The sequence below is a fragment of the Pseudophryne corroboree genome, chromosome 4 (assembly GCF_028390025.1).
Source record: "Pseudophryne corroboree isolate aPseCor3 chromosome 4, aPseCor3.hap2, whole genome shotgun sequence".
Lineage (NCBI taxonomy): Eukaryota > Metazoa > Chordata > Amphibia > Anura > Myobatrachidae > Pseudophryne > Pseudophryne corroboree.
The window spans coordinates 123,153,955-123,176,814 of NC_086447.1; positions in this window are offsets into that span (position 1 = coordinate 123,153,955).

The window sequence follows — 22,860 nt, forward strand, 5'->3', positions numbered from 1 at the left end:
CTCGGCTTCACTGTATCTAATATAAAGATCCATCTGGCTTCACATTGAAGTAGCCTTTTATGCCGATCCCCTTGTCTCCCATCATCAGGAATATGGTCAATTATCATATGTCGAAAATTAGCCATACTATGTCTTGCTTCCCTAAAGTGCCTTGCTAGGGGTTGGTCAGATCCTTTTCCACTCAGGGAAGCTCTAATGGCCGATCTATGTAGGGCCATCCACTCTCGACAAGTGCGGATGGTTTTCCCCACATAACAAAGTCCACAGGGACACTTAATGAGGTAAATAATGTACGTACTCGTACATGTGAGAGAGTGTCTAACTCTAATCTCGTATTTACGACTTAATTGGGCACATAGGTATACAGTAGCACACAATAAGATCAGAGATAGTAGTGCGAATCTCTGGCCTATAGTACAGAATGATATTAAAGATCTTAAATACACTAAAATTAGACATTGCTACCAAAGGGGGAAAAACATCCGTGATTGGACTGTACATACCGATGTCACAAAACAAATGAAAATTAAGGAAGGTGTAACCGGACGCATGAATGGGTGTCATAAATGCACTGGTTGCACTACTTGCAGCCATATGACAGCGGGCAAGTATTTCTTCCATCCACATACAGGTCGTAAATACGAGATTAGACACTCTCTCACATGTACGAGTACGTACATTATTTACCTCATTAAGTGTCCCTGTGGACTTTGTTATGTGGGGAAAACCATCCGCACTTGTCGAGAGCGGATGGCCCTACATAGATCGGCCATTAGAGCTTCCCTGAGTGGAAAAGGATCTGACCAACCCCTAGCAAGGCACTTTAGGGAAGCAAGACATAGTATGGCTAATTTTCGACATATGATAATTGACCATATTCCTGATGATGGGAGACAAGGGGATCGGCATAAAAGGCTACTTCAATGTGAAGCCAGATGGATCTTTATATTAGATACAGTGAAGCCGAGAGGTTTGAATGAGCAATTGAATTTGAATATTTTCATATAAATAACGATGTTGAATCTCTGAGTAATGATCCATTTCTGCAGTATACCATCATCTCTGAATCCTTATTGACATGGTTTAATATTTTAGACCGGGACATAACCATTGTGAATGTATTTGTTTTTATATATATGTTATATTCATTGTTTTAAATGTATTGTCATGCACTTGTTTTTCATGGTGTTTTTTTCCTATCCAGATGCTCCGGGCATCTCCCTTTGACCCGTATGAAGGTATGTCACTGCATGTGTAAACCTGGGGGACTTGTTCCCTCTGTATGTGTGAGCGCTGTACCAAGACCTAGGCAACGGGAGTCACGGGCTGTAGTTGCGGGTTGCCATGGGAACGCTTGGGTTCCACACGCGGAGTGAGAATCAGGCTGCACCAGGAAACCGGCAGTGACGTGCACAGACGCGGTTTGGAGCCCGGGACATCGTGGACAGGTAAGGGTATTTAAATAAGATTATGAGCACTGTTTAACCATTATGCTGCTTGAAAAAGGCTATTAAAAGAGCCGAAACGTTGCTTAAGAGAAGCAAGATGTCATGAGTTATTTATTTGGCTGAATAAGTCCGCAGAGTGCCGTACGTTTGGATGATATGATTTTTACCAATGTGCACCTCGGCAAGATGACTATGGAAGTGTGAGTGCCGGTTATTCGTTTGCTATATATATATATATATATATATATACACTAGTGATGAGCGGGTTAGGTTCCTCGGAAACCGAACCCCCCCGAACTTCACCCATTTTACACGGGTCCGAGGCATACTCGGATTCTCCCGTATGGCTCGGGTAACCCGAGCGCGCCCGAACGTCATCATCCCGCTGTCGGATTCTCGCGAGATTCGGATTCTATATAAGCAGCCGCGCGTCGCCGCCATTTTCACTCGTGCATTGGAAATGTTAGGGAGAGGACGTGGCTGGCGTCCTCTCCGTTATTGTTGAACTTGATTGTGCACTATTGCTTAATTGTGGGGAGGGCTGGGGAGCAGCTGTATAATATAGGAGGAGTACAGTGCAGAGTTTTGCTGATCAGTGACCACCAGTTATCCGTTCTCTGCCTGAAAAAAACGCTCCATATCTGTGCTCAGTGTGCTGCATATATCTGTGCTCACACTGCTTAATTGTGGGGACAGGGGAGCAGCTGTATTATATAGCAGGAGTACAGTGCAGAGTTTTGCTGACAGTGACCACCAGTATACGTTGTCTGCCTGAAAAACACTCCATATCTGTGCTCAGTGTGCTGCTTTATTGTGGGGACTGGGGACCACCAGTATAATATTATATAGGAGGAGTACAGTGCAGAGTTTTGCTGACCAGTGACCACCAGTATATAATATATAGCATTACGGTACAGTAGGCCACTGCTGTACCTACCTCTGTGTCGTCATTAAGTATACTATCCATCTAGATTCTATACCTGTGGTGCATTTCAGTTGTGCAGTTTGCTGACACAGTGACCACCAGTATATATAGCAGTACAGGCCACTGCTGTACCTACCTCTGTGTCGTCATTAAGTATACTATCCATCTACATTCTATACCTGTGGTGCATTTTAGTTTTGCAGTTTGCTGACACAGTGACCACCAGTATACTATATATAGCAGTACGGCACAGAAGGCCACTGCTGTACCTACCTCTGTGTCGTCATTAAGTATACTATCCATCTACATTCTATACCTGTGGTGCATTTTAATTTTGCAGTTTGCTGACACAGTGACCACCAGTATACTATATATAGCAGTACGGAAGGCCACTGCTGTACCTACCTCTGTGTCGTCAATAAGTATACTATCCATCTACATTCTATACCTGTGGTGCATTTTAGTTTTGCAGTTTGCTGACACAGTGACCACCAGTAAACTATATATAGCAGTACGGTACGGAAGGCCACTGCTGTACCTACCTCTGTTTCGTCATTAAGTATACTATCCATCTACATTCTATACCTTTGGTGCATTTTAGTTTTGCAGTTTGCTGACACAGTGACCACCAGTATACTATATATAGCAGTACGGTACGGAAGGCCACTGCTGTACCTACCTCTGTGTCGTCATTAAGTATACTATCCATCTACATTCTATACCTGTGGTGCATTTTAGTTTTGCAGTTTGCTGACACAGTGACCACCAGTATACTATATATAGCAGTACGGAAGGCCACTGCTGTACCTACCTCTGTGTCGTCATTAAGTATACTATCCATCTACATTCTATACCTGTGGTGCATTTTAGTTTTGCAGTTTGCTGACACAATGACCACCAGTATACAATATATAGCATTACGGTACGGAAGGCCACTGCTGTACCTACCTCTGTGTCGTCATTAAGTATACTATCCATCTACATTCTATACCTGTGGTGCATTTTAGTTTTGCAGTTTGCTGACACAGTGACCACCAGTATACTCTATATAGCAGTACGGTACGGAAGGCCACTGCTGTACCTACCTCTGTGTCGTCATTAAGTATACTATCCATCTACATTCTATACCTGTGGTGCATTTTAGTTTTGAAGATTGCTGACAGTGACCACCAGTATATATAGCAGTACGGTACGGAAGGCCACTGCTCTACCTACCTCTGTGTCGTCAAGTATACTATCCATCCATACCTGTTTTGCATTTCAGTTGTGCGCAGTATATATAGTAGTAGGCCATTGCTATTGATAGTTACTGGCATATAATTCCACACATTAAAAAATGGAGAACAAAAATGTGGAGGTTAAAATAGGGAAAGATCAAGATCCACTTCCACCTCGTGCTGAAGCTGCTGCCACTAGTCATGGCCGAGACGATGAAATGCTATCAACGTCGTCTGCCAAGGCCGATGCCCAATGTCATAGTAGAGAGCATGTAAAATCCAAAAAACAAAAGTTCAGTAAAATGACCCAAAAATCAAAATTAAAAGCGTCTGAGGAGAAGCGTAAACTTGCCAATATGCCATTTACGACACGGAGTGGCAAGGAATGGCTGAGGCCCTGGCCTATGTTCATGGCTAGTGGTTCAGCTTCACATGAGGATGGAAGCACTCATCCTCTCACTAGAAAAATGAAAAGACTTAAGCTGGCAAAAGCACAGCAAAGAACTGTGCGTTCTTCTAAATCACAAATACCCAAGGAGAGTCCAATTGTGTCGGTTGCGATGCCTGACCTTCCCAACACTGGACGGGAAGAGCTTGCGCCTTCCACCATTTGCACGCCCCCTGCAAGTGCTGGAAGGAGCACCCGCAGTCCAGTTCCTGATAGTCAAATTGAAGATGTCAGTGTTGAAGTACACCAGGATGAGGATATGGGTGTTGCTGGCGCTGAGGAGGAAATTGACAAGGAGGATTCTGATGGTGAGGTGGTTTGTTTAAGTCAGGCACCCGGGGAGACACCTGTTGTCCGTGGGAGGAATATGGCCATTGACATGCCTGGTCAAAATACAAAAAAAATCAGCTCTTCGGTGTGGAATTATTTCAACACAAATGCGGACAACAGGTGTCAAGCCGTGTGTTGCCTTTGTCAAGCTGTAATAAGTAGGGGTAAGGACGTTAACCACCTCGGAACATCCTCCCTTATACGTCACCTGCAGCGCATTCATCATAAGTCAGTGACAAGTTCAAAAACTTTGGGTGACAGCGGAAGCAGTCCACTGACCACTAAATCCCTTCCTCTTGTAACCAAGCTCCTGCAAACCACACCACCAACTCCCTCAGTGTCAATTTCCTCCTTACCCAGGAAAGCCAATAGTCCTGCAGGCCATGTCACTGTCAAGTCTGACGAGTCCTCTCCTGCCTGGGATTCCTCCGATGCATCCTTGAGTGTAACGCCTACTGCTGCTGGCGCTGCTGTTGTAGCTGCTGGGAGTCGATCGTCATCCCAGAGGGGAAGTCGGAAGACCACTTGTACTACTTCCAGTAAGCAATTGACTGTCCAACAGTCCTTTGCGAGGAAGATGAAATATCACAGCAGTCATCCTGCTGCAAAGCAGATAACTCAGGCCTTGGCAGCCTGGGCGGTGAGAAACGTGGTTCCAGTATCCACCATTAATTCAGAGGCAACTATAGACTTGATTGAGGTACTGTGTCCCCGGTACCAAATACCATCTAGGTTCTATTTCTCTAGGCAGGCGATACCAAAAATGTACACAGACCTCAGAAAAAGACTCGCCAGTGTCCTAAAAAATGCAGTTGTACCCAATGTCCACTTAACCACGGACATGTGGACAAGTGGAGCAGGGCAGACTCAGGACTATATGACTGTGACAGCCCACTGGCTAGATGTATTGCCTCCCGCAGCAAGAACAGCAGCGGTGGCACAAGTAGCAGCATCTCGCAAACGCCAACTCGTTCCTAGGCAGGCTACGCTTTGTATCACCGCTTTCCAGAAGAGGCACACAGCTGACAACTTCTTACGGAAACTGAGGAAGATCATCGCAGAATGGCTTACCCCAATTGGACTCTCCTGGGGATTTGTGACATCGGACAATGCCAGCAATATTGTGCGTGCATTACATCTGGGCAAATTCCAGCACGTCCCATGTTTTGCACATACATTGAAATTGGTGGTGCAGAATTATTTAAAAAACGACAGGGGCGTGCAAGAGATGCTGTCGGTGGCCCGAAGAATTGCGGGCCACTTTCGGCATTCAGCCACCACGTACAGAAGACTGGAGCACCACCAAACAATCCTGAACCTGCCCTGCCATCATCTGAAGCAAGAGGTGGTAACGAGGTGGAATTCAACCCTCTATATGCTTCAGAGGATGGAGGAGCAGCAAAAGGCCATTCAAGCCTATACATCTGGCCACGATATAGGCAAAGGAGGGGGAATGCACCTGACTCAAGCGCAGTGGAGAATGATTTCAACGTTGTGCAAGGTTCTGCAACCCTTTGAACTTGCCACACGTGAAGTCAGTTCAGATACTGCCAGCCTGAGTCAGGTCATTCCCCTCATCAGGCTTTTGCAGAAGAAGCTGGAGACATTGAAGGAGGAGCTATAACAGAGCGATTCCGCTAGGCATGTGGGACTTGTGGATGGAGCCCTTAATTCGCTTAACCAGGATTCACGGGTGGTCGATCTGTTGAAATCAGAGCACTACATTTTGGGCACCGTGCTCGATCCTAGATTTAAAACCTACGTTGTATCTCTCTTTCCGGCAGACACAAGTCTGCAGAGGTTCAAAGACCTGCTGGTGAGAAAATTGTCAAGTCAAGCGGAACGTGACCCGTCAACATCTCCTCCTTCACATTCTCCCGCAACTGGGGGTGCGAGGAAAAGGCTAAGAATTCCGAGCCCACCCGCTGGCGGTGATGCAGGGCAGTCTGGAGCGAGTGCTGACATCTGGTCCGGACTGAAGGACCTGCAAACGATTACTGAGATGTCGTCTACTGTCACTTCATATGATTCTCTCACCATTGAAAGAATGGTGGAGGATTATATGAGTGACCGCATCCAAGTAGGCACGTCAGACAGTCCGTACGTATACCGTATACTGGCAGGAAAAAGAGGCAATTTGGAGGCCCTTGCACAAACTGGCTTTATTCTACCAAAGTTGCCCTCCCTCCAGTGTGTACTCCGAAAGAGTGTTTAGTGCAGCCGCTCACCTTGTCAGCAATCGGCGTACGAGGTTACTTCAAGAAAATGTGGAGAAGATGATGTTCATCAAAATGAATTATAATCATTTCCTCCGTGGAGACATTCACCAGCAGCAATTGCCTCCACAAAGTACACAGGGACCTGAGATGGTGGATTCCAGTGGGGACGAATTAATAATCTATGAGGAGGGGGATGTACACAGTGAAAGGGGTGAGGAATCGGAGGATGATGATGAGGTGGACATCTTGCCTCTGTAGAGCCAGTTTGTGCAAGGAGAGATTGATTGCTTCTTTTTTTGGTGGGGGCCCAAACCAACCAGTCATTTCAGTCACAGTCGTGTGGCAGACCCTGTCGCTGAAATGATGGGTTCGTTAAAGTGTGCATGTCCTGTTTATACAACATAAGGGTGGGTGGGAGGGCCCAAGGACAATTCCATCTTGCACCTCTTTTTTCTTTCATTTTTCTTTGCATCATGTGCTGTTTGGGGACAATTTTTTTGAAGTGCCATCCTGCCTGACACTGCAGTGCCACTCCTAGATGGGCCAGGTGTTTGTGTCGGCCACTTGTGTCGCTTAGCTTAGTCACACAGCGACCTTGGTGCGCCTCTTTTTTTCTTTGCATCATGTGCTGTTTGGGGACAATTTTTTTGAAGTGCCATCCTGCCTGACACTGCAGTGCCACTCCTAGATGGGCCAGGTGTTTGTGTCGGCAACTTGTGTCGCTTAGCTTAGTCACACAGCGACCTTGGTGCGCCTCTTTTTTTCTTTGCATCATGTGCTGTTTGGGGACAATTTTTTTGAAGTGCCATCCTGCCTGACACTGCAGTGGCACTCCTAGATGGGCCAGGTGTTTGTGTCGGCCACTTGTGTCGCTTAGCTTAGTCACACAGCGACCTCGGTGCGCCTCTTTTTTTCTTTGCATCATGTGCTGTTTGGGGACTATTTTTTGAAGTGCCATCCTGCCTGACACTGCAGTGCCACTCCTAGATGGGCCAGGTGTTTGTGTCGGCCACTTGTGTCACTTAGCTTAGCCATCCAGCGACCTTGGTGCAAATTTTAGGACTAAAAATAATATTGTGAGGTGTGAGGTGTTCAGAATAGACTGGAAATGAGTGGAAATTATGGTTATTGAGGTTAATAAAACTATGGGATCAAAATGACCCCAAAATTCTATGATTTAAGCTGTTTTTTAGGGTTTTTTGGAAAAAAAACACCCGAATTCAAAACACACCCGAATCCGACAAAAAAAATTTCGGTGAGGTTTTGCCAAAACGCGTCCGAATCCAAAACACGGCCGCGGAACCGAATCCAAAACCAAAACACAAAACTCGAAAAATGTCCGGTGCACATCACTATACACACATATATATATATATATATATATATATATACATACATACATATGTTTACATATATATATATATATACACATATATATATATACATATATATGTATAGACATATATATATATATATATTTATTACACAGGCTACCACTAAATAAGTGATTAACAACAGCCTTCAGGAACACTCTCACCCAACCCGACCCGACCGACTCTTCATCTGAGCCTGGCTGCCTCCGTGGGGCTCTGTCCATGCAGCGCAGTGGAAGGCTCAACTTGCCGCTCAGACTACTGCGCTGGCAGAGGAGAGAGGAGTAATCCAGGGCTGCGCTGGCAGATGGAGGGGGGCGGACATTAATCACAGCCTCGCTCTGGCTTGGCTGTGAGAGGAGAGCGCTCAGTGTTACCATGACGCGGGGGGGGTGCGGGCATTACTCGCGACGCGCGACCTCCCGCATCTGCACTAAGAGCTCCGGCTTGGGGATGGGGGTTGGAGCGGAGCTGATAGCACCTGTCTGCTGTAGATTGTGCAGGCGGCTGATTGCACTCCAGGTCATCCTGCGCTGTGTGCGAGGCACACGGCGCACATACCTGGTTACGGCCCTGCTTGATAGTATAAGGGGTCCTACTATTGTGGTGCATAATGTGTATAAGGGGTATATGATGTGGTACACTTAAGGACATGCCCCTTTTGAGTTTCCACACCCCCTTTTGAATGGCCACACCCCTTTTCCCCAGGGGGCACACCTTCAGCGCGCTCGAAATAACAACCTTCACTTTTCCATACCCCCACTTCAAAATTTCCACTTCGACCGCAGAAGAGAAAATAAAATAAAATAAATATATATATTTTTTCTTTTAAAGTGGGGAAGGGAGGGCGTATTTAATTTTGCCCTGGGCTCCAAAACCCCTAGTTACGCCTCTGAAAGGTACACAATGTGGAACTGGAACTAGGGATTATGCCTCCCAGGCCCCTGTTAAATACCTGAGGATAATTAGTAAATGGGCGCCAGGACGCCAGGATTATTCTCATTCATGCCCCTAGGGGCAATGGTATCAAGTCGGTAGATCCAATAGCTTTCCTTTTTGCGCAGCAAAAGTGCTTGATCACCGCCGTGGTTTGGTGGGGGGATGCAATCTATAAGTTTACATCGCAAGTCAGAAACTTGGTGTTATTGAGTCACAAAGTGTCTTGGAACAGGTTGTTCCGCTGTCCCAGATTCTATTACCTATACCCCAGATTCTATCACCTGGTGTATAGAAGTCCAATGATTTGCCATCCGGTCAAGGAATTGCCTCATAGTCATCCCCACATAGTAGAGGCCATGTGGACAAGTCAACATATAAATTACACGGTCCATGTTGCAGTGTAATTTAAATCTAATGTTAATGGGCTGCCCGGAGTGTGGACGTGGGAATGTTGGGCCTGTCAGCATACTCTCTAACACACCCAGTATACTCAAAACAACCAGGTTTCCTCTCGTGAAGCTAAGTGGTGGTGCTAATCCCACTAGGACTCGCCATTAGTCTAAGCAACAGTTGCTTAAGAGTTAGGGGCTTTATGGTAAGCCATCATGGGTGGACGACTATTTTTCAATTTAAGGTGTGCATCAGTGGCGATAATTGGAGAGTTTCTACAGAGAGGACTGCTGACTTTGCTGGAAAAATTATCATAGGTGGTTGTGAACACCATAGGGTCAGGTCCCGTGGGAGGTTTAGGATCAGGAGTCAAGGAGTTGAATTTAAATCTAGCCTTCCTAAGGCACTGCTGGATAGTTTTCCTACTGTAACCCCGTTTGTGAAAATTATGTGTCATCTCTTGGAGCTTTTCTTCCATTGTCTCACTTTTAGAGTCACCCTCAGGAACTGGGATATTGGTAGATTGTCCTTGAGTGCAGGTGGATGTTGGCTACTGGACAAAAGTAAAGTATTCCTGTCTGTGGGTTTCCTGAAGAGTCTAGTTTGAATAGTGTTCCCTTTGAGGGTCAACGTAATATCAAAGAAGTTGATCTGGTGGTCATCAATCAGATGGGTAAATTTAACCGGGTTATCCAGACCATTCAATGTCCTGACCATCTCATTAAATGAGTCCGTGGTTCCTTGCCACAGCAAAAACACATAGTCAATGAAACGTTTATAAAACAGGATCTGTTGACAATAGGTTGAAAGGATATGTGTCTGTTCATAGGCCGTCATATAGATGTTTGCATATGCGGGCGCCAGATTAGAACCCATCGCCGTCCCTGAATGTTGTACATGATACTTGTCTTGGTATGCAAAGTGGTTGTACTTCAGAACAAGTTCTGCCAGTTCGAGTATAAATCTGATGGGGGTGGCCAATGGGTGGATTCCGGTACAGTGCACTTTCAAGTGCCTGTAGGCCTTGTCAATGAGAAATTATGGTATAAAGAGAGTCAACGTCCATAGTGGCTAATAGGATATTGTCCAATGTTAGATGAAGATTGGAGAGTTTATGTAAAAAATCAGATGTATCCCGTATATTGCTATCACTCTGGTGTACTATGGGTTGTGAGAAGGAATCAACAACAATGAGTTCCTAGCCAAAATAATCAGCTTGCCTGGTGGGTGAGAGATGGTTTTCTGAATTTTGGGAAGGGTGTATATGATGGGACAAACTGGGTATTCAACAGTAAGAAAATCAAGGGTATTCTTGTCAATCCAATTTGATCTAAAGCCTTTTTGTAGGACACTATCAACCAGTATTTTGAATGTAGGAATGGGATTGCTGTTTTGACAAGTGTAGGTCATGTCATCAGAGAGTTGTTTACAAATTTCATCATGGTAATCTGACCAGTCCTGGACCACAATTGCACCCTCTTTATCGGCGGGTCTGGTGACAATGCTGGTGCCTGCCTTTCAGCTTTAGACAGATTGTCAAAGCGTTTATTCGGTACGGCTGAGTTAATGTCATTTCAAAAAAAAGTTTTGATGCTTGGGTTGGAGGAAGTTGGGTCAAACATAGAAGGCTTACGAAAGTTTACTGTAGTGGTACCTGTATCAGTGGAAAAATGTTCATGTAATCTAAGTTTAAGACCAAACTTGTACATGTCTACGGTAGTATCAAAAGGCTTATGAGTACAGGTAGGAACAAAGGAGAGTCCCCTGGAAAGTAATTTCATGGAAGCCTCATCGAGCTGTTTGCTGGACAGATTAAAGCCTAGGTCCGTGTTTTGTTTCGGCATATATATATATATATATATATATACTGTGTGTATATATATATATATATATATATATACACTGCTCAAAAAAATAAAGGGAACACTAAAATAACACATCCTAGATCTGAATGAATGAAATATTCTTATTAAATACTTTGTTCTTTACATAGTTGAATGTGCTGACAACAAAATCACACATAAATTGTGGAAAAACACACTACAGGCTGATCCAATTTTGATGTAATGTCCTTAAAACAAGTCAAAATGAGGCTCAGTAGTGTGTGTGGCCTCCACGTGCCTGTATGACCTCACTACAATGCCTGGGAATGCTCCTGATGAGGTGGCGGATGGTCTCCTGAGGGATCTCCTCCCAGACCTGGACTAAAGCATCTGCCAACTCCTGGACAGGCTGTAGTGCAACGTAGCATTGGTGGATGGAGCGAGACATGATGTCCCAGATGTGCTCAATTGGATTCAGGTCTGGGGAACGGGCGGGCCAGTCCATAGCATCAATGGCTTCATCTTGCAGGAACTGCTGACACACTCCAGCCACATGAGGTCTAGCATTGTCATGCATTAGGAGGAACCCAGGGCCAACCGCACCAGCATATGGTCTCACAAGGGGTCTGAGGATCTCATCTCGGTACCTAATGGCAGTCAGGCTACCTCTGGTGAGCACATGGAGGGCTGTGCGGCCCCCCAAAGAAATGCCACCCCACACCATTACTGACCCACTGCCAAATGGGCATGCTGGAGGATGTTGCAGGCAGCAGAACATTCTCTATCATGTCTGTCACATGTGCTCAGTGAGAACCTGCTTTCATCTGTGAAGAGCACAGGGCGCCAGTGGTGAATTTGCCAATCTTGGTGTTCTCTGGCAAATGCCAAACGTCCTGCACAGTGTTGGGCTGTAAGCACAACCCCCACCTGTGGACGTTGGGCCCTCATACCACCCTCATGGAGTCTGTTTCTGATCATTTGAGTAGACACATGCACATTTGTGGCTTGCTGGAGGTCATTTTGCAGGGCTCTGGCAGTGCTCCTCCTGTTCCTCCTTGCACAAAGGCGGAGGTAGCGGTCCTGCTGCTGGGTTGTTGCCCTCCTACGGCCTCCTCCACGTCTCCTGATGTACTGGCCTGTCTCCTGGTAGCGCCTCCATGCTCTGGATACTACGCTGACAGACACAGCAAACCTTCTCGCCACAGCTCGCATTGATGTGCCATCCTGGATGAGCTGCACTACCTGAGCCACTTGTGTGGGTTGTAGGGAGGTCATACAGGCACGTGGAGGCCACACACACTACTGAGCCTCATTTTGACTTGTTTTAAGGACATTACATCAAAGTTGGATCAGCATGTAGTGTGTTTTTCCACTTTAATTTTGAGGGTGACTCCAAATCCAGAACTCCATGGGTTAATAAATTTGATTTCCATTGATCATTTTTGTGTGATTTTGTTGTCAGGACATTCAACTATGTAAAGAACAAAGTATTTAATAAGAATATTTCATTCATTCAGATCTAGGATGTGTTATTTTAGTGTTCCCTTTATTTTTTTGAGCAGTGTATATATATATATATATATATATATGTGAGTGGGAGAAAAATTTAGAGTATGCTGGGAGACAAACAGACTGAGCACACTAGAGATGAGCGGGTTCGGTTTCTCTGAATCCGAACCCGCACGAACTTCATGTTTTTTTCACGGGTCCGAGCAGACTCGGATCCTCCCGCCTTGCTCGGTTAACCCGAGCGCGCCCGAACGTCATCATGACGCTGTCGGATTCTCGCGAGACTCGGATTCTATATAAGGAGCCGCGCGTCGCCGCCATTTTCACACGTGCATTGAGATTGATAGGGAGAGGACGTGGCTGGCGTCCTCTCCATTTAGATTAGGGTTGAGAGAGAGAGAGAGAGATTGACCTGAGGCTGTGATACTGTAGAAGAGAGTGCAGAGTTTAGTGACTGACGACCACAGTGACCACCAGACAGTGCAGTTGTTTGTTTTATTTAATATATCCGTTCTCTGCCTGAAAAAAACGATACACACAGTGACTCAGTCACATACCATATCTGTGTGCACTGCTCAGCCCAGTGTGCTGCATCAATGTATATATATATCTGACTGTGCTCAGCTCACACAGCTTATAATTGTGGGGGAGACTGGGGAGCACTGCAGTGCCAGTTATAGGTTATAGCAGGAGCCAGGAGTACATAATATTATATTAAAATTAAACAGTGCACACTTTTGCTGCAGGAGTGCCACTGCCAGTGTGACTAGTGACCAGTGACCTGACCACCAGTATATATAATATTAGTAGTATACTATCTCTTTATCAACCAGTCTATATTAGCAGCAGACACAGTACAGTGCGGTAGTTCACGGCTGTGGCTACCTCTGTGTCGGCACTCGGCAGCCCGTCCATAATTGTATATACCACCTAACCGTGGTTTTTTTTTCTTTCTTTATAGTCATACTAGTTACGAGTATACTATCTCTTTATCAACCAGTCTATATTAGCAGCAGACACAGTACAGTGCGGTAGTTCACGGCTGTGGCTACCTCTGTGTCGGCACTCGGCAGCCCGTCCATAATTGTATATACCACCTAACCGTGGTTTTTTTTTCTTTCTTTATACATACATACTAGTTACGAGTATACTATCTCTTTATCAACCAGTCTATATTAGCAGCAGACACAGTACAGTGCGGTAGTTCACGGCTGTGGCTACCTCTGTGTCGGCACTCGGCAGCCCGTCCATAATTGTATATACCACCTAACCGTGGTTTTTTTTTCTTTCTTTATACATACATACTAGTTACGAGTAGAGATGAGCGCCTGAAATTTTTCGGGTTTTGTGTTTTGGTTTTGGGTTCGGTTCCGCGGCCGTGTTTTGGGTTCGAACGCGTTTTGGCAAAACCTCACCGAATTTTTTTTGTCGGATTCGGGTGTGTTTTGGATTCGGGTGTTTTTTTCCAAAAACACTAAAAAACAGCTTAAATCATAGAATTTGGGGGTCATTTTGATCCCAAAGTATTATTAACCTCAAAAACCATAATTTACACTCATTTTCAGTCTATTCTGAATACCTCACACCTCACAATATTATTTTTAGTCCTAAAATTTGCACCGAGGTCGCTGTGTGAGTAAGATAAGCGACCCTAGTGGCCGACACAAACACCGGGCCCATCTAGGAGTGGCACTGCAGTGTCACGCAGGATGTCCCTTCCAAAAAACCCTCCCCAAACAGCACATGACGCAAAGAAAAAAAGAGGCGCAATGAGGTAGCTGTGTGAGTAAGATTAGCGACCCTAGTGGCCGACACAAACACCGGGCCCATCTAGGAGTGGCACTGCAGTGTCACGCAGGATGTCCCTTCCAAAAAACCCTCCCCAAACAGCACATGACGCAAAGAAAAAAAGAGGCGCAATGAGGTAGCTGACTGTGTGAGTAAGATTAGCGACCCTAGTGGCCGTCACAAACACCGGGCCCATCTAGGAGTGGCACTGCAGTGTCACGCAGGATGTCCCTTCCAAAAAAAACCTCCCCAATCAGCACATGATGCAAAGAAAAAGAAAAGAAAAAAGAGGTGCAAGATGGAATTGTCCTTGGGCCCTCCCACCCACCCTTATGTTGTATAAACAAAACAGGACATGCACACTTTAACCAACCCATCATTTCAGTGACAGGGTCTGCCACACGACTGTGACTGATATGACGGGTTGGTTTGGACCCCCCCCAAAAAAGAAGCAATTAATCTCTCCTTGCACAAACTGGCTCTACAGAGGCAAGATGTCCACCTCATCTTCACCCTCCGATATATCACCGTGTACATCCCCCTCCTCACAGATTATCAATTCGTCCCCACTGGAATCCACCATCTCAGCTCCCTGTGTACTTTGTGGAGGCAATTGCTGCTGGTCAATGTCTCCGCGGAGGAATTGATTATAATTCATTTTAATGAACATCATCTTCTCCACATTTTCTGGATGTAACCTCGTACGCCGATTGCTGACAAGGTGAGCGGCGGCACTAAACACTCTTTCGGAGTACACACTTGTGGGAGGGCAACTTAGGTAGAATAAAGCCAGTTTGTGCAAGGGCCTCCAAATTGCCTCTTTTTCCTGCCAGTATAAGTACGGACTGTGTGACGTGCCTACTTGGATGCGGTCACTCATATAATCCTCCACCATTCTATCAATGTTGAGAGAATCATATGCAGTGACAGTAGACGACATGTCCGTAATCGTTGTCAGGTCCTTCAGTCCGGACCAGATGTCAGCATCAGCAGTCGCTCCAGACTGCCCTGCATCACCGCCAGCGGGTGGGCTCGGAATTCTGAGCCTTTTCCTCGCACCCCCAGTTGCGGGAGAATGTGAAGGAGGAGATGTTGACAGGTCGCGTTCCGCTTGACTTGACAATTTTGTCACCAGCAGGTCTTTCAACCCCAGCAGACCTGTGTCTGCCGGAAAGAGAGATCCAAGGTAGGCTTTAAATCTAGGATCGAGCACGGTGGCCAAAATGTAGTGCTCTGATTTCAACAGATTGACCACCCGTGAATCCTTGTTAAGCGAATTAAGGGCTGCATCCACAAGTCCCACATGCCTAGCGGAATCGCTCCCTTTTAGCTCCTTCTTCAATGCCTCCAGCTTCTTCTGCAAAAGCCTGATGAGGGGAATGACCTGACTCAGGCTGGCAGTGTCTGAACTGACTTCACGTGTGGCAAGTTCAAAGGGCATCAGAACCTTGCACAACGTTGAAATCATTCTCCACTGCACTTGAGACAGGTGCATTCCATCTCCTATATCGTGCTCAATTGTATAGGCTTGAATGGCCTTTTGCTGCTCCTCCAACCTCTGAAGCATATAGAGGGTTGAATTCCACCTCGTTACCACTTCTTGCTTCAGATGATGGCAGGGCAGGTTCAGTAGTTTTTGGTGGTGCTCCAGTCTTCTGTACGTGGTGCCTGTACGCCGAAAGTGTCCCGCAATTTTTCTGGCCACCGACAGCATCTCTTGCACGCCCCTGTCGTTTTTTAAAAAATTCTGCACCACCAAATTCAAGGTATGTGCAAAACATGGGACGTGCTGGAATTTGCCCATATTTAATGCACATACAATATTGCTGGCGTTGTCCGATGCCACAAATCCACAGGAGAGTCCAATTGGGGTAAGCCATTCCGCGATGATCTTCCTCAGTTGCCGTAAGAGGTTTTCAGCTGTGTGCGTATTCTGGAAAGCGGTGATACAAAGCGTAGCCTGCCTAGGAAAGAGTTGGCGTTTGCGAGATGCTGCTACTGGTGCCGCCGCTGCTGTTCTTGCGGCGGGAGTCCATACATCTACCCAGTGGGCTGTCACAGTCATATAGTCCTGACCCTGCCCTGCTCCACTTGTCCACATGTCCGTGGTTAAGTGGACATTGGGTACAACTGCATTTTTTAGGAGACTGGTGAGTCTTTTTCTGACGTCCGTGTACATTCTCGGTATCGCCTGCCTAGAGAAGTGGAACCTAGATGGTATTTGGTAACGGGGGCACACTGCCTCAATAAATTGTCTAGTTCCCTGTGAACTAACGGCGGATACCGGACGCACGTCTAACACCAACATAGTTATCAAGGACTCAGTTATCCGCTTTGCAGTAGGATGACTGCTGTGATATTTCATCTTCCTCGCAAAGGACTGTTGAACAGTCAATTGCTTACTGGAAGTAGTACAAGTGGGCTTACGACTTCCCCTCTGGGATGACCATCGACTCCCAGCGGCAACAACAGCAGCGCCAGCAGCAGTAGGCGTTACACGCAAGGATGCATCGGAGGAATCCCAGGCAGGAGAGGACTCGTCAGACTTGCCAGTGACATGGCCTGCAGGACTATTGGCATTCCTGGGGAAGGAGGAAATTGACACTGAGGGAGTTGGTGGGGTGGTTTGCGTGAGCTTGGTTACAAGAGGAAGGGATTTACTGGTCAGTGGACTGCTTCCGCTGTCACCCAAAGTTTTTGAACTTGTCACTGACTTATTATGAATGCGCTGCAGGTGACGTATAAGGGAGGATGTTCCGAGGTGGTTAACGTCCTTACCCCTACTTATTACAGCTTGACAAAGGGAACACACGGCTTGACACCTGTTGTCCGCATTTCTGGTGAAATACCTCCACACCGAAGAGCTGATTTTTTTGGTATTTTCACCTGGCATGTCAACGGCCATATTCCTCCCACGGACAACAGGTGTCTCCCCGGGTGCCTGACTTAAACAAACCACCTCACCATCAGAATCCTCCTGGTCAATTTCCTCCCCAGCGCCAGCAACACCCATATCCTCCTCATCCTGGTGTACTTCAACACTGACATCTTCAATCTGACTATCAGGAACTGGACTGCGGGTGCTCCTTCCAGCACTTGCAGGGGGCGTGCAAATGGTGGAAGGCGCATGCTCTTCACGTCCAGTGTTGGGAAGGTCAGGCATCGCAACCGACACAATTGGACTCTCCTTGTGGATTTGGGATTTCAAAGAACGCACAGTTCTTTGCGGTGCTTTTGCCAGCTTGAGTCTTTTCAGTTTTCTAGCGAGAGGCTGAGTGCTTCCATCCTCATGTGAAGCTGAACCACTAGCCATGAACATAGGCCAGGGCCTCAGCCGTTCCTTGCCACTCCGTGTGGTAAATGGCATATTGGCAAGTTTACGCTTCTCCTCCGACAATTTTATTTTAGGTTTTGGAGTCCTTTTTTTACTGATATTTGGTGTTTTGGTTTTGACATGCTCTGTACTATGCCATTGGGCATCGGCCTTGGCAGACGACGTTGCTGGCATTTCATCGTCTCGGCCATGACTAGTGGCAGCAGCTTCAGCACGAGGTGGAAGTGGATCTTGATCTTTCCCTAATTTTGGAACCTCAACATTTTTGTTCTCCATATTTTAATAGGCACAACTAAAAGGCACCTCAGGTAAACAATGGAGATGGATGGATTGGATACTAGTATACAATTATGGACGGGCTGCCGAGTGCCGACACAGAGGTAGCCACAGCCGTGAACTACCGCACTGTACTGTGTCTGCTGCTAATATATAGACTGGTTGATAAAGAGATAGTATACTCGTAACTAGTATGTATGTATAAAGAAAGAAAAAAAAACCACGGTTAGGTCACTGGTATATACAATTATGGACGGGCTGCCGAGTGCCGACACAGAGGTAGCCACAGCCGTGAACTACCGCACTGTACTGTGTCTGCTGCTAATATATAGACTGGTTGATAAAGAGATAGTATACTCGTAACTAGTATGTATGTATAAAGAAAGAAAAAAAAACCACGGTTAGGTGGTATATACAATTATGGACGGGCTGCCGAGTGCCGACACAGAGGTAGCCACAGCCGTGAACTACCGCACTGTACTGTGTCTGCTGCTAATATATAGACTGGTTGATAAAGAGATAGTATACTCGTAACTAGTATGTATGTATAAAGAAAGAAAAAAAAACCACGGTTAGGTCACTGGTATATACAATTATGGACGGGCTGCCGAGTGCCGACACAGAGGTAGCCACAGCCGTGAACTACCGCACTGTACTGTGTCTGCTGCTAATATATAGACTGGTTGATAAAGAGATAGTATACTCGTAACTAGTATGTATGTATAAAGAAAGAAAAAAAAACCACGGTTAGGTGGTATATACAATTATGGACGGGCTGCCGAGTGCCGACACAGAGGTAGCCACAGCCGTGAACTACCGCACTGTACTGTGTCTGCTGCTAATATATAGACTGGTTGATAAAGAGATAGTATACTCGTAACTAGTATGTATGTATAAAGAAAGAAAAAAAAACCACGGTTAGGTCACTGGTATATACAATTATGGACGGGCTGCCGAGTGCCGACACAGAGGTAGCCACAGCCGTGAACTACCGCACTGTACTGTGTCTGCTGCTAATATATAGACTGGTTGATAAAGAGATAGTATACTCGTAACTAGTATGTATGTATAAAGAAAGAAAAAAAAACCACGGTTAGGTGGTATATACAATTATGGACGGGCTGCCGAGTGCCGACACAGAGGTAGCCACAGCCGTGAACTACCGCACTGTACTGTGTCTGCTGCTAATATATAGACTGGTTGATAAAGAGATAGTATACTCGTAACTAGTATGTATGTATAAAGAAAGAAAAAAAAACCACGGTTAGGTGGTATATACAATTATGGACGGGCTGCCGAGTGCCGACACAGAGGTAGCCACAGCCGTGAACTACCGCACTGTACTGTGTCTGCTGCTAATATATAGACTGGTTGATAAAGAGATAGTATACTCGTAACTAGTATGTATGTATAAAGAAAGAAAAAAAAACCACGGTTAGGTGGTATATACAATTATGGACGGGCTGCCGAGTGCCGACACAGAGGTAGCCACAGCCGTGAACTACCGCACTGTACTGTGTCTGCTGCTAATATATAGACTGGTTGATAAAGAGATAGTATACTCGTAACTAGTATGTATGTATAAAGAAAGAAAAAAAAACCACGGTTAGGTCACTGGTATATACAATTATGGACGGGCTGCCGAGTGCCGACACAGAGGTAGCCACAGCCGTGAACTACCGCACTGTACTGTGTCTGCTGCTAATATAGACTGGTTGATAAAGAGATAGTATACTACTAATATTATATACTGGTGGTCAGGTCACTGGTCACTAGTCACACTGGCAGTGGCACTCCTGCAGCAAAAGTGTGCACTGTTTAATTTTAATATAATATTATGTACTGCTGGCTCCTGCTATAACCTATAACTGGCACTGCAGTAGTGCTCCCCAGTCTCCCCCACAATTATAAGCTGTGTGAGCTGAGCAGTCAGACAGATATATAATATATATAGATGATGCAGCACACTGGCCTGAACCTGAGCAGTGCACACAGATATGGTATGTGACTGAGACACTGTGTGCTGTGTATCGCTTTTTTCAGGCAGAGAACGGATTATAAATAAAAGTGGTGGTCACTGGTCACTATCAGCAAAACTCTGCACTGTACACTACTGAGTACTCCTAATGCTCCCCAAAATTAGTAAATCAAGTGTCTAAACGGAGAGGACGCCAGCCACGTCCTCTCCCTATCAATCTCAATGCACGTGTGAAAATGGCGGCGACGCGCGGCTCCTTATATAGAATCCGAGTCTCGCGATAGAATCCGAGCCTCGCGAGAATCCGACAGCGTCATGATGACGTTCGGGCGCGCTCGGGTTAACCGAGCAAGGCGGGAAGATCCGAGTCGCTCGGACCCGTGAAAAAAAACATGAAGTTCTGGCGGGTTCGGATTCAGAGAAACCGAACCCGCTCATCTCTAGTTACGAGTATACTATCTCTTTATCAACCAGTCTATATATTAGCAGCAGACACAGTACAGTGCGGTAGTTCACGGCTGTGGCTACCTCTGTGTCGGCACTCGGCAGCCCGTCCATAATTGTATATACCACCTAACCGTGGTTTTTTTTTCTTTCTTTATACATACATACTAGTTACGAGTATACTATCTCTTTATCAACCAGTCTATATATTAGCAGCAGACACAGTACAGTGCGGTAGTTCACGGCTGTGGCTACCTCTGTGTCGGCACTCGGCAGCCCGTCCATAATTGTATATACCACCTAACCGTGGTTTTTTTTTCTTTCTTTATACATACATACTAGTTACGAGTATACTATCTCTTTATCAACCAGTCTATATTAGCAGCAAACACAGTACAGTGCGGTAGTTCACGGCTGTGGCTACCTCTGTGTCGGCACTCGGCAGCCCGTCCATAATTGTATATACCACCTAACCGTGGTTTTTTTTTCTTTCTTTATACATACATACTAGTTACGAGTATACTATCTCTTTATCAACCAGTCTATATATTAGCAGCAGACACAGTACAGTGCGGTAGTTCACGGCTGTGGCTACCTCTGTGTCGGCACTCGGCAGCCCGTCCATAATTGTATATACCACCTAACCGTGGTTTTTTTTTCTTTCTTTATAGTCATACTAGTTACGAGTATACTATCTCTTTATCAACCAGTCTATATTAGCAGCAGACACAGTACAGTGCGGTAGTTCACGGCTGTGGCTACCTCTGTGTCGGCACTCGGCAGCCCGTCCATAATTGTATATACCACCTAACCGTGGTTTTTTTTTCTTTCTTTATACATACATACTAGTTACGAGTATACTATCTCTTTATCAACCAGTCTATATTAGCAGCAGACACAGTACAGTGCGGTAGTTCACGGCTGTGGCTACCTCTGTGTCGGCACTCGGCAGCCCGTCCATAATTGTATATACCACCTAACCGTGGTTTTTTTTTCTTTCTTTATACATACATACTAGTTACGAGTATACTATCTCTTTATCAACCAGTCTATATATTAGCAGCAGACACAGTACAGTGCGGTAGTTCACGGCTGTGGCTACCTCTGTGTCGGCACTCGGCAGCCCGTCCATAATTGTATATACCACCTAACCGTGGTTTTTTTTTCTTTCTTTATAGTCATACTAGTTACGAGTATACTATCTCTTTATCAACCAGTCTATATTAGCAGCAGACACAGTACAGTGCGGTAGTTCACGGCTGTGGCTACCTCTGTGTCGGCACTCGGCAGCCCGTCCATAATTGTATATACCACCTAACCGTGGTTTTTTTTTCTTTCTTTATACATACATACTAGTTACGAGTATACTATCTCTTTATCAACCAGTCTATATTAGCAGCAGACACAGTACAGTGCGGTAGTTCATGGCTGTGGCTACCTCTGTGTCGGCACTCGGCAGCCCGTCCATAATTGTATATACCACCTAACCGTGTTTTTTTTTTCTTTCTTTATACATACATACTAGTTACGAGTATACTATCTCTTTATCAACCAGTCTATATATTAGCAGCAGACACAGTACAGTGCGGTAGTTCACGGCTGTGGCTACCTCTGTGTCGGCACTCGGCAGCCCGTCCATAATTGTATACCACCTAACCGTGGTTTTTTTTTCTTTCTTCTTTATACATACATAGTTACATAGACATCTCTTTATCAACCAGTCTATATTAGCAGCAGACACAGTACAGTACGGTAGTTCACGGCTGTGGCTACCTCTGTGTCTGCACTCGGCAGGCAGTCCGTCCATAATTGTATACCACCTAACCGTGGTTTTTTTTTCTTTCTTCTTTATACATACATAGTTACATAGACATCTCTTTATCAACCAGTCTATATTAGCAGCAGACACAGTACAGTACGGTAGTTCACGGCTGTGGCTACCTCTGTGTCTGCACTCGGCAGGCAGTCCGTCCATAATTGTATACCACCTAACCGTGGTTTTTTTTTCTTTCTTCTTTATACATACATAGTTACATAGACATCTCTTTATCAACCAGTCTATATTAGCAGCAGACACAGTACAGTACGGTAGTTCACGGCTGTGGCTACCTCTGTGTCTGCACTCGGCAGGCAGTCCGTCCATAATTGTATACCACCTAACCGTGGTTTTTTTTTCTTTCTTCTTTATACATACATAGTTACATAGACATCTCTTTATCAACCAGTCTATATTAGCAGCAGACACAGTACAGTACGGTAGTTCACGGCTGTGGCTACCTCTGTGTCTGCACTCGGCAGGCAGTCCATAATTGTATACTAGTATCCATCTCCATTGTTTACCTGAGGTGCCTTTTAGTTGTGCCTATTAAAATATGGAGAACAAAAATGTTGAGGTTCCAAAATTAGGGAAAGATCAAGA